We start from the raw sequence: 13,372 nt of genomic DNA on the forward strand, positions 1-13,372 counted from the left end.
TGCTAGCAAATTGTCAGCTCTCACTAGCACAGCAGTCTGAGATCTAACTGCAAGGTGGCAGCAAGGCTGGGGGAGGAGCGTCTGCCATTGCTGAGGCTTGAGTAGGTAAACAAAGCCTTAGGGAAGCTCGAACTGGGTGGAGCCCCCTGCAGATCAAGGAGGCCTGCCTGCCTCTGTAGACTCCACCTCTGGAGACAGGGCATAGCCAAACAAAAGGCAGCAGAAACCTCTGCAGATTTAAATGTCCCTGTCTGATAGCTTTGAAGAGAGTAGTGGTTCTCCCAGCATGGAGTTTGAGATCTGAGAACGGACAGACTGTCTCCTCAAGTGGGTCCCTGACCCCCAAGTAGCCTAACTGGGAGGCATCCCCCAGTAGGGGCAGACTGACACCTCACACAGTCGGGTACCCTTCTGAGACAAAGCTTCCAGAGGAACAATCAGACAGCAACATTTGCTGTTCAGCAATATTCACTCTTCTACAGCCTCCACTGCTGATACCCAGGCAAACAGGGTCTGGAGTGGACCTCCAGCAAACTCCAACAGACCTGCAGCTGAGTGTCCTGACTGTTAGAAGGAAAACTAACAAACAAAAAGTTCATCCACACCAAAATCCCATCTGTACGTCACCATCATCAAAGACCAAAGGTAGATAAAACCACAAAGGTGTGGAAAAAACATAGCAGAAAAGCTGAAAATTCTAAAAATCAGAGCGCCTCTCCCCCTCCAAAGGAATGCATCTCATCACTAGCAACATAACAAAGCTGGATGGAGAATGACTTTGATGAGTTGAGAGAAGAAGGCTCCAGATAATCAGACTTCTCCGAGCTAAAGGAGGAAGTTCAAACCCATCGCAAAGAAGCTAAAAACCTTGAAAAAAGATTAGACAAATGACTAACTAGAATAACTTATGTAGAGAAGTCCTGAAATCACCGATAGAAGTGAAAACCATGGCACGAGAACTGTGTGGTGAATGCACAAGCTTCAGTAACTGATTTGATCAACTGGAAGAAAGGGTATCAGTGACTGAAGATCAAATAAATGAAACAAAGTGAGAAGAGAAGTTTAGAGAAAAAAGAGTAAAAAGAAATGAACAAACCCTCCAAGAAATATGGGACTATGTGGAAAGACCAAATCTATGGCTGATTGGTGTACCTGAAAGTGACAGGGAGAATGGAACCAAGTTCGAAGACACTCTGCAGGATATTATCCAGGAGAACTTCCCCAACCTAGAAAGGCAGGCCAATGTTCAAATTCAGGAAATACAGAGAATGTCACAAGATGCTCCTCGAGAAGAGTGACTCCAGGACACATAATTGTCAGATTCATCAAAGTTGAAATGAAGGAAAAAGTGTTAAGGGCAGCCAGAGAGAAAGGTTGGGTTACCCACAAAGGGAAGCCAATCAGACTAACAGTGGATCTCTTGGCAGAAACTCTGCAAGCCAGAAGAGAGTGGGGGCCAATATTCAACATCTTTAAGAAAAGAATTTTCAACCTAGAATTTCATATTCAGTCAAATTAGGCTTCATAAGTGAAGGAGAAATAAAATGCTTTACAGATAAGCAAATGCTGAGAGACTTTGTCACCACCAGGCCTGCCCTACAAGAGCTCCTGGAGGAATCACTAAACATGGAAAGGAACAACCGGTACCAGTCACTGCAAAAACATGCCAAAATGTAAAACCATCGATGCTAGGAAGAAACTGCATCAACTAATGAGCAAAATAACCAGCTAACATCATAATGACAGGATCAAATTCACACATAACAATATTAACCTGAAATGTAAATAGGCAAAATGCTCCAATTAAAAGACACACACTGGCAAATTGGATAAAGAATCAAGACCCATCAGTGTGCTGTATTCAGGAGACCCATCTCATGTGCAGAGACACACATAGGCTCAAAATAAAGGGATGGAGGAAGATCTACCAAGCGAATGGAAAACAAAAAGAGGCAGGGGTTCCAATCCTAGTCTCTGATAAAACAGACTTTAAACCAACAAAGTTCAAAAGAGACAAAGAAGGCCATTATATAATGTAAAGGGATCAATTCAACAAGAAGAGCTAACTATCCTAAATATATATGCACCCAATACGGGAGCACCCAGATTCATAAAGCAAGTCCTTAGAGACTTACAAAGAGACTTAGACTCCCACACAATAATAATGGGAGATTTTAACACCCCACTGTCAACATTAGAGAGATCAACAAGACAGAAAGTTAACAAGGATATCCAGGAATTGAACTCGGCTCTGCACCAACCGGACCTAATAGACATCTACAGAACTCTCCACCCCAAATCAACAGAATAGACATTCTTCTCAGTACCACATTGCACTTATTCCAAAACTGACCACATAGTTGGAAGTAAAGCACTCCTCAGCAAATGTAAAAGAACAGAAATTATAACAAACTGTCTCTCAGACCATAGTGCAGTCAAACTAGAACTCAGGATTAAGAAACTCACTCAAAACTGCTCAACTACATGGAAACTGAACAACCTTCTCCTGAGTGACTACTGGCTATATAACAAAATGAAGGCAGAAATAAAAATGTTCTTTGAAACCAATGAGAACAAAGACACAACATACCGGAATCTCTGGGGCACAATTAGAGCAATGTGTAGAGGGAAATTTATAGCACTAAATGCCCACAAGAGAAAGCAGGAAAGATCTAAAATGGACATGCGAACATCACAATTAAAAGAACTAGAGAATCAAGAGCAAACACATTCAAAAGCTAGCAGAAGGCAAGAAATAACTAAGATCAGAGAGAACTGAAGGAGATAGAGACACAAAGAAACCCTTCAAAAAACCAATGAATCCAGTAGCTGGTTTTTTGAAAAGATCAACAAAATTGATAGACCGCTAGCAAGACTAATAAAGAAGAAAAGAGAGAAGAATCAAATATACACACAAAAAAAAATGATAAATGGGATATCACCACCGACCCCACAGAAATTCAAACTACCATCAGAGAATACTGTAAACACCTCTACGGAAATAAACTAGAAAACCTAGAAGAAATGGATAAATTCCTGAACACATACACTCTCCCAAGACTAAACCAGGAAGAAGTTGAATCCCTGAATAGACCGATAACAGGCTCTGAAATTGAGGCAATAATTAATAGCCTAGCAACCAGAAAAAGTCCAGGACCAGACGGATTTGCAGCCGAATTCTACCAGAGGTACAAGGAGGAGCTGGTACCATTCCTTCTGAAACTATTCCAATGAATAGAAAAACAGGAAATCCTCCCTAACTCATTTTATGAGGCCAAAATCATCCTGATACCAAAGCCTGGCAGAGATACAACAAAAAAAGAGAATTTTAGACCAATATCCCTGACATCGATGTGAAAATCCTCAATAAAATACTGGCAAACCGAATCCAGCAACACATCAAAAAGGTTATCCACCATGATCAAGTGGGCTTCATCCCTGGGAAGCAAGTCTGGTTCAACATACACAAATCAACAAACGTAATCCATCACATAAGCAGAACCACCAACAAACACCACATGATTATCTCAATAGATGCAGAAAAGGCCTTTGACAAAATTGAATAGCTCTTCCTGATAAAAACTCTCAATTAACTAGGTATTGATGAAACGTATCTCAAACTAATAAGAGCTACTTATGACAAACCCACAGCCAATATCCTACTGAATTGGCAAAAACAGGAAGCATTCCCTTTGAAAACTGGCACAAGACAAAGATGCACTCTCTCATGACTCTTATTCAACATAGCATTGGATGTTCTGGCCAGGTAAATCAGGAAAGAGACAGAAATAAAGAGTATTCAAATAGGAAAAGAGGAAGTCAAATTATCCCTGTTTGCAGATGACATGATTGTATATTTAGAAAACCCCATGGTCTCAGACCAAAATCTTCTTAAGCTGATAAGCAACTTCAGCAAAGTCTCAAGATACAAAAATCAATGTGCAAAAATCACAAGAATTCCTATACACCAATAACAGACAAACAGAGAGCCAAATCATGAGTGAAATCCCATTCACAATTGCTACTAAGAGAATAAAATACATAGGAATCCAACTTACAAGGGATGTGAAGGACCTCTTCAAGGAGAACTACAAACCACTTCTCAAGGAAATAAGAGAGAACACAAACAAATGAAAGAATATTCCATGCTCGTCGATAGGAAGAATCAATATCGTGAAAATGGCCAAATTGCCCAAGGTAATTTATAGATTCCATGCTATCCCCATCAAGCTACCATTGCCTTTCTTCACACAATTGGAAAAAACTACTTTAATCTTCATATGGAACCTAAAAAGAGCCCGCATAGCCAAGACAATTCTAGATAAAAACAACAAAGCTAGAGGCATCATACTACCTGACTTCAAACTATACTACAGGGCTACAGTAACCAAAACAGCATGGTACTGGTACCAAAATAGAGATATAGACCAATGGAACAGGACAGAGACCTCAGAAAGAACACCACACATCTACCACCATCTGATCTTTGACAAACCTGACAAAAACAAAGAATGGGTAAAGAATTCCCTATTTAAGAAATGGTACAGGTAAAACTGGATAGCCATATGCAGAAAGCTGAAGCTGGACCCCTTTCTTACACCTTATACAAAAATTAACTCGAGATGGATTAAAGGGTTAAACATAAGACCTAAAACCATAAAATCCCTAGAAGAAAACCTAGGCAATACTATTCAGGATATAGGCATGGGCAAGGACTTCATCACTCAAACACTAAAAGCAATTGCAACGAAAGCCAAAATTGACAAATGGTATCTAATTAAACTAAAGAGCTTCTGCACAGTGAAAGAAACTATCATCAGAGTGAACAGGCAACCTACAGAATGGGAGAATATCTTTGCAATCTATTTATCTGATAAAGGGCTAATATCCAGAAGCCACAAGGAACTTAAACAAACTTACAAGAAAAAAACAAACAAGCTCATCAAAAAGTGAGCAAAGGATATGGACAGACACTTCTCAAAAGAAGACATTTATTCAGCCAACAAACATATGATAAAAAGCTCATCATCACTGGTCATCAGAGAAATGCAAATCAAAGGCACAATGAGATACCATCTCACTCCAGTTAGAATGGCGCTCATTAAAAAGTCAGGAAACAGCAGATGCTGGAGAGGATATGGAGAAATAGAAATACTTTTACACTGTTAGTGGGAGTGTCAATTAGTTCAATTAGTTCAACCATTGTGGAAGACAGTGTGATGATTCCTCAAGGATCTAGAACTAGAAATTCCATTTGACCCAGCAATCCTATTTCTGGGTATATACCCAAAGGATTATAAATTATTCTACTATAAAGACACATGCACACATACGTTTATTGCAGCACTATTCACAATAGCAGACTTGGAACCAACCCAAATGTCCATCAGTGATAGACTGGATAAAGAAAATGTGGCACATATATACCATGGAATACTCTTCAGCCCTAAAAATGATGAGTTCATTTCCTTTGAAGGGACATGGATGAAGCTGGAAACCATCATTCTTAGCAAGTTAACACAGGAACAGAAAACCAAACACTGCATGTTCTCACTCATAAGTGGGAGTTGAACAATGAGAACACATGGACACAAGGAGGGGAACGTCACACACCGAGGCCTGTCAGAGGGTGAAGGGCTAGTGGAGGGATACCATTAGGAGACATACCTAATGTAGATGACAGGTTAATGATTGCAGCAACCCACCATGGAACAGGTATACCTATGTAACAAAACTGCACGTTCTGCACATTTATCCCAGAACTTAAAGTATAATTAAATAATAATAATTTGGGGGCATGCAAGTAGCTGTCTTTCAGATTCTACTTTGATGTACATATTCTGAGAGAATTAAACCTGTCAAAGAAACCTTGACTTTCAATGGCAGGCACTGGATTTGACCCTAATAATGTGTTTTGGGGTAAGCCTACTTCATGTTCTCAACGTGTCTGCAGTAGTCATTATAATGTGAACTTCCTAAAGTTCATGTGCAAAGTTGAGTTCATTGTTTAATATTCAACAAGGATTATTGCAGTAAGATGGTATGAAAATATTAGATATGTGTCCTCACTGGTGGTATTATCTAAGTTGCAACACATTTTAACTGGCTGCTGATCTCACCCACCATGCCTGCATTTTATCTCTGTCTCATGGTCTGCAACCTTGGAAGCTTTGAACTTAGCTCAGAATCCTGGGCATCAAAAACATGTGGTTCTAATGGCTAGACAGAGAATGAGAGTAAAAGGATCTTGCCCATGGTCAAGTGAGTAAACGGCAGATTTGGAGGGGTGTCTGGACTCCGTGATAACTTCATTCTGACAATACTGTTCCAGTTGTCCCTTCATTTCCTCCTAATCCCATGTCTGGTCTGATCTGGCTGTTTCCCACCTTCCAATTCCTGCCTTCTCCAATGCTCCCTTCCATAGGTCACTCTGTGGCTCAGAGACCCTGCTTAACAAATGCCCAACCTTTTAATTTTTTGTTCAGTGAAATTTGAACTCATGTCTCCCCTTCTTGATAAAAAGAAAATACGTTATATAATACACGCCTACTCTATAACTCTTGTCCTCTCTCTTGGCAACTACTAAACTATTTTCGTATTGAGCAAACGTTTATGGAAGGACTGCCAAGACTCAGGTACCAGGCTTGGTAATATCCCCCGTTCTCTCTAGTCAAAGCCAGCACCAGCCAGACTTGCAGATCTAGGTCCCAAGCCCACTGCAGGTCACAGGCCAGGGTCTGATCTCCTCTGGGCTCCTTTAGGAGGGAAAGAGAATCATTAACATCCATTTTATAAATGGGGCAACTGAGGCTGAGGGGGTTTAAATAACTCATACACAGCCTACACATCAGTCATATTCTGAGGATCGCTACTTGCTCTCTTCTCTCTGCAGAATGAGAAAAGATGTCTCTGGAGTCCATAGAAAGCCCAGGGGCCTGGCTGGGTGTGGTGGCCCATGCCTGTAATCCCAGTGCTTTGGGAGGCCGAGGCAGGGAGATCACCTGAGCTCAGGAGTTCAAGACCAGTCTCGACAACATGGCAAAACCCCATCACTTCTAAAAATACAAAAAAAATTTAGCTGGGCATGGTGGTGCATGCCTCTAATCTCAGCTACTTGGGAGGCTGAGGCACAAGAACTGCTTGAGCCCAGGAGGCAGAGGTTGCAGTGAGCTGAGATTGTGCCGGCGCACTCCAGCCTGGGCAACAGAGCAAGACTCCATCTCAAAAACAAAAACAAACACAAACACAAACAAAGAAACAAAAGTAGAAAGCCTGGGGGCCACCTTTGTCAGGTTCCCAGCCACACATTTTCTGGTCCTCCTCTGTCTCTGGTATCTTCTCACAGGTTCTTAATTCTTTGTGGTTGCACAAAGTCAAAATCCCAGAAAAGTTACCACTTCACACCCGCTCAGATGGCTATTTTTTTAAAAAGGAAGATAAGAAGTGTTGACAAGAACGTGGAGAAATTGGAATTCTCACCCATTGTGGTTGAGAACGTAATACGGTGCTGCCGCTATGGAAAACATCTTGGAGGTTCCTCAAAAAGTTAAACAGAATTTCTATGTGACCCAGCAATTCTCCTCCAAGTTATATATCTAAGAGGATTAAAAACAGTTACTTAAATACATGGACTCACATATTCCTAACAGTCCAATTCACAATAGCCGAAAGGTCCAAATAGCCCATATGTCCATCGATGGATGGATAAATAAATTGTGGTCTATCCATACAACGGAATATTATTTGGCCATAAACGGAATGAGAGTACTGACACATGCTACAGAATGGATGAACCTCAAAAATATTCTATGAAGTGAAGGCCAGAAACAAAAGTCCATATATTGTATCATATAAAATATCCAGAAGAGAGAAACCTACAGAGACAGAACGTGCAACAGTGCATGCCAGGGTCTGCGGGGAGGGGAGGGTGGGGAGAAACTGCTCAACTGGTACAGGCTTTATTTTGGAATGATGGGAACGTTTTGCAACTAGATAGAGGTAGTGATTGCAGAACACAGAATGTACTGAATTCCACTGATTTGTTCACCTTAAAATGGTTAATTTTCAGTCCTCAGATTGGACAATCATTAAAAAATGGTTAATTTTATGTTATGTGAATTCTACCTCTACACATATTTTAAATCTCAGAAATATACACTAGCAGACATGGGACATGTCACCATGGTGCCTGCCAAGCCCAGTGATGTTATCTGGCGCCCCACCCAACCTAAAGCCTCTTGTTGACTGGTGGAGGGTAAAACATTTGCCCTAAAAGTATAAGATCCACGTGCTGGAATGATTCCTGGCCAGATGGCTTCTTTATTAGCAGTAATTAAAACTGTGTCAGTACAGACAGTGTACCTTGCAACCAAGAAATGACTCAACAATGATAATAAGGGTTAAGCTGGGCCATGTAGGTTTCCTGCACCCACCAACTCATCATTCACATTAGGCGTTTTTCCTAATGCTATCCCTCCCATAGTCCCCCACCCCCTGATAGGCCCTGGTGTGCAATGCTCCCCGCCCTGTGGCCAACTGTTCTTTGTTTGATTCCCACCTATCAGTGAGAACATGCGGTGTTTGGTTTTCTGTGAGAGCTTGCTGAAAGTGAAGGATTCCAGCTTCATCCATGTGCCTGCAAAGAACATGAACTCATCCTTTTTTATGGCTGCATAGTATTTCAAGGTGTACATGTGCCACATTTTCTTAATCCAGTCTATCATTGATGGACATTTGGGTTGGTTCCAAGTCTTTGCTATAGTGAATATTGCCACAATATACATACGTGTGCATGTGTCCTTATAGTAGCATGATTTGTAATCCAGTGGGTATATACCAGTAATGGGATGGCTGAGTCAAATAGTATTTCTAGTTCTAGCTCCTTGAGGAATCGCCACACTGTCTTCCACAACAGTTGAACTAATTTACACTCCCATCGACAGTGTAAAAGTTTTCCTATTTCTCCGCATCCTCTCCAGCATCTGTTGTTTCCTGACTTTTTAATGATCGCCATTTTAACTGGTGTGAGATGGTATCTCATTGTGGTTTTGATTTGCATTTCTCTGATGACCAGTGATGATGAGCATTTTTTCATGTGTCTGTTGGCTGCATAAATGTCTTCTTTTGGAAAAGTCTGTTCATATCCTTTGCCCACTTTTTGATGGGGTTGTTTGGTTTTTTCTTGTAAATTTGTTTGAGTTCTCTCTAGATTCTGGATACCCCTTTGTCAGAGGGGTGGATTGCAAAAATTTTCTCCCATTCTGTTAGGTTGCCTGTTCACTGTGAAGGTAGTTTCTTTTGCTGTGCAGAAGCTCTTTACTTTAATTGGATCTCATTGGTCTATTTTGGCTTTTGTCGCCATTTCTTTTGGTGTTTTAGTCATGACGTCCTTGCCTATGCCTATGTCCTGACTGGTATTGCCTAGGTTTTCTTCTAGGGTTTGTATGGTTTTAGGTCTTACGTTTAAGCCTTTAATCCATCTTGAGTTAATTTTTGTATAAAGTGTAAGGAAGGGATACAGTTTCAGCTTTCTACATACAGCTAGTCAGTTTTCCCAGCACCATTTATTAAACAGAGAATTCTTTCCCCATTTCTTGTTTATGTCAGGTTTGTCAAAGATCAGATGGTTGTAGACGTGTGGTGTTCTTTCTGAGACCTCTTTTCTGTTCCATTGGTCTATATCTCTGTTTTGGTACCAGTACCATGCTGTTTTGGTTACTGTAGCCTTGTAGTACAATTTGAAGTCAGGTAGCGTGATGCCTCCAGCTTCGTTATTTTTCCTTAGGATTGTCTTGGGAATGTGGGCTCTTTTTTGGTTCCACATGAAGTTTAAAGTAGTTGTTTTTTCCAATTCTGTGAAGAAAGTCACTGGTAGCTTAATGGGGGTGGCACTGAATTTATAAATTACCTTGGGCAGGATAGCCATTTTCACGATATTGTTTCTTCCTATCCATGAACATGGAATGTTCTTCCATTTGTTTGTGTCCTCTTTTATTTCGTTGAGCAGTGGTTTGTAGTTCTCCTTGAAGAGATCCTTCACATTCCCTGTAAGCTGGATTCCTAGGTATTTTATTCTCTTATTAGCAATTGTGAATGGGAGTTCACTCATGATTTGGCTCTCTTTCTGTTATTGGTGTATAGGAATGCTTGTGATTTTTGCGCATTAATTTTGTATCCTGAGACTTTGCTGAAGTTGCTTATCAGCTTAAAAGGATTTGGGGCTGAGAAGATGGGGTTTTCTAAATATACAATCATGTCATCTGCAAACAGGGACAATTTGACTTCCTCTTTTTCTAATTGAATACCCTTTATTTCTTTTTCTTGCCTGATTGTCCCTGCCAGAACTTCCAATACTATGTTGAATAAGAGTCGTGAGAGAGGGCATCCTTGTCTTGTGCCGGTTTTTCAAAGGGAATGCTTGTGGTTTTTGCCCATTCAGTATGATTTTGGCTGTGGGTTTGTCATAAATAGCTCTTATTATTTTGAGATACGTTCCATAAATACCTAGTTTGTTGAGAGCTTTTAGCAGAAAGGGCTGTTGAATTTTGTCAACGGCCTTTTCTGCATCTATTGAGACAATCATGTGGTTTCTTTCTCGTTGGTTTCTTTGGTGATGGATTATGTTTATTAATTTGCTATGTTGAACCAGCCTTGCATCCCAGGGATGAAGCCGACTTGATCGTGGTTGATAAGCTTTTTGATGTGCTGCTGGATTCAGTTTGCCAGTATTTTATTGAGGATTTTCACATCGATATTCATCAGGGATATTGGTCTAAAATTCTCTTTTTTTGTTGTGTGTCCACCAGGCTTTGGTATCAGGATGATGCAGTCCTCATAAAATCAGTAGGGAGAATCCCTCTTTTTCTATTCATTGGAATAGTTTCAGAAGGAATGGTACCAGCTCCTCCTTGTACCTCTGGTAGAATTCGGCTGTGAATCCATCTGGTCCTGGACATTTTTTTGGTTGGTAGGCTATTAATTATTGCCTCAGATCCTGTTACTGGTCTATTCAGAGATTCAACTTCCTTCGGTTTAGTCTTTGGAGGGTGTGTGTATCCAGGAATTTATCCATTTCTTCTAGATTTCCTAGTTTATTTGCATAGAGGTGTTTATAGTATCCTCTGATGGTAGTTTGTATTTCTGTGAGAGTGATGGTGATATCCCCTTTATCATTTGTTATTGAGTCTATTTAATTCTTCTCTCCTTCCTTCTTTATTAGTCTTGCTAGTGGTCTATCAATTTTGTTGATCTTTTCAAAAAACCAGCTCCTGGATTCATTGATTTTTTTAAAGGGGTTTTTGTGTCTCTACCTCCTTCAGTACTGCTTGGATAGTTATTTCTTGCCTTCTTTAGCTTTTGAATGTGTTTGCTCTTGTTTCTCTAGTTCTTTTAATTGTGATGCTAGGGTGTCGATTTTGGATCTTTCCTGCTTTCTCTTGTGGACATCTAGTGCTATAAATTTCCCTCTACACACTGCTTTAAATGTGTCCCTGAGACTCTGGTACTTTGTGTCTTTGTTCTCATTGGTTTAAAGAATATCTTTATTTCTGTCTTCATTTCATTATGTACCCAGTAGTCATTCAGGAGCACGTTGTTCAGTTTGCATGTAGTTGTGTGGTTTTGAATGAGTTTCTTAATCCTGAGTTCTAACTTGACTGCACTCTTGTCTGAGAGACAGTTTTTTGTGATTTCTGTCCTTTTACATTTGCTGAGCAGTGCTTTACTTCCCATTACCTGGTCAATTTTAGAATAAGTGTGATGTGATGCTGAGAAGAATGTATATTCTGTTGACTTGGGGTGTAGAGTTCTGCAGATGTCTGTTTGGTGCACTGGGTGCAGAGCTGAGTGGACATGAACAATTTATCAAGAAAGAAACACAGCTATCAAATTTACAGAAATATTCAACCTTGTTTATAATAAAGTGGCCGGCCTCAATGGTTCATTCCTGTAATCGCAGTCATTTGCAAGGGTGAGACAAGAGGATCACTTGAGGCCACAAGTTCAAGACCATCCTAGGCAAGTCAGTTTGAGACCAGACTTCATCTCTAGCAAACATCAAAAAATGAACCACTCACGGTGGTGCATGCCTGTAGTCCCAGCTCCTCAAGAGGCTGAGGCAGGAGGATTCCTTGAGCCTGGGAGGTTGAGGTGGCAGTGAACCATGATTGTGCCATTGCATTCCAGCCTCGGCAATGCAGCAAGACTCTTTCTAAACAATCATAACGATAATAATAATAATAATAATAATAATAATAAAGAAAAGGGTTGGGATGCCATTTCTTGTTTATTCAATACATAATGTTAAAAGCAATTTCTACTTTTCTATTTTTTTATTACTAAAAAAATCGGCACCATTCTCGCAGCCTGAAATGCTTCTCAGCTTCCCTTTTTCTGTCCAAACACTTCTCTGTCTATGATAATGCAAACAGTCACTCCTTTAGGAAGACTTCACCCTGGGTAGTTCCAGATCCCCTTATTTCTGCCTTCCCAGAACTCCTGGTGTCTCCCCAGTTCCCTCGGTGTGATGAAGTACCCCCACCTTGGGTCTCAGCATGACTCCTTCTGTGAAGGTCTTATTCACATTTTCCCTTATGGCTCTGTTCCCCTGTGTTGTGTCATAGCACTGGGCAGAGTAGAGACCCATTCACACTGATAGAGAGGGCCCATGGTTCTGGAGATAACCATGTAACCAATCAGAATAGGGCATTGAGGGCTGGGTGTCAGGCATGGGCTGCACTTGGGTGGGCAGGCCCCCTGGAAAGTCACTGGATTTGGCAAGCTTCCTAGTAATATGTCTCCCTGGGATCCTCTTGGAACTTCATGCAAAAATGCTGGATGCTGGTTTATTCTGGAGAGTTGCTTCATTCTTCTCATTTGATAGTCAAAGAAACTCATGTCCCAACTAAAGGTCATAAACTCCAGTTTGCAAACTGAGATAATCTCAGCTGAATGAACTTGCTGACCCTCTGCTTTCCTGCAGCCTCTGGGTGCCCTTGAAATCATGTCAGTTCAAGCAGCCCCATGAGGCATTACAATGTTTAATTATTTCAGTGATTATTAAACCTTGCCCTGTGTTGACCCCAGGTGAATGACAAGCTGGACTTCTGACAAGGACAAGCTATGATATTCTTTTCCATTACAGAAAAAGTAAGTTAATTGATAGGATGTTTTTGTTTAAAAAATGTTACTAGTTTTAAAGGTAATTTGTGCACATGGTAAACATTAAGAAGGTATACCAGGACAATGCTTTTATACTACTAAGAATAATGTTTTATCTAAGTTTTTTTGGTAGATGCTTTCATCAGATTAAGAAAATTCCCTGCTATTAGTTGTTGAAGGTTTTTTATATCATAAATGGGAGTTGAATATTATC

This window comes from Papio anubis, chromosome 4, assembly GCF_008728515.1.
Source record: "Papio anubis isolate 15944 chromosome 4, Panubis1.0, whole genome shotgun sequence".
Taxonomy (NCBI): domain Eukaryota; kingdom Metazoa; phylum Chordata; class Mammalia; order Primates; family Cercopithecidae; genus Papio; species Papio anubis.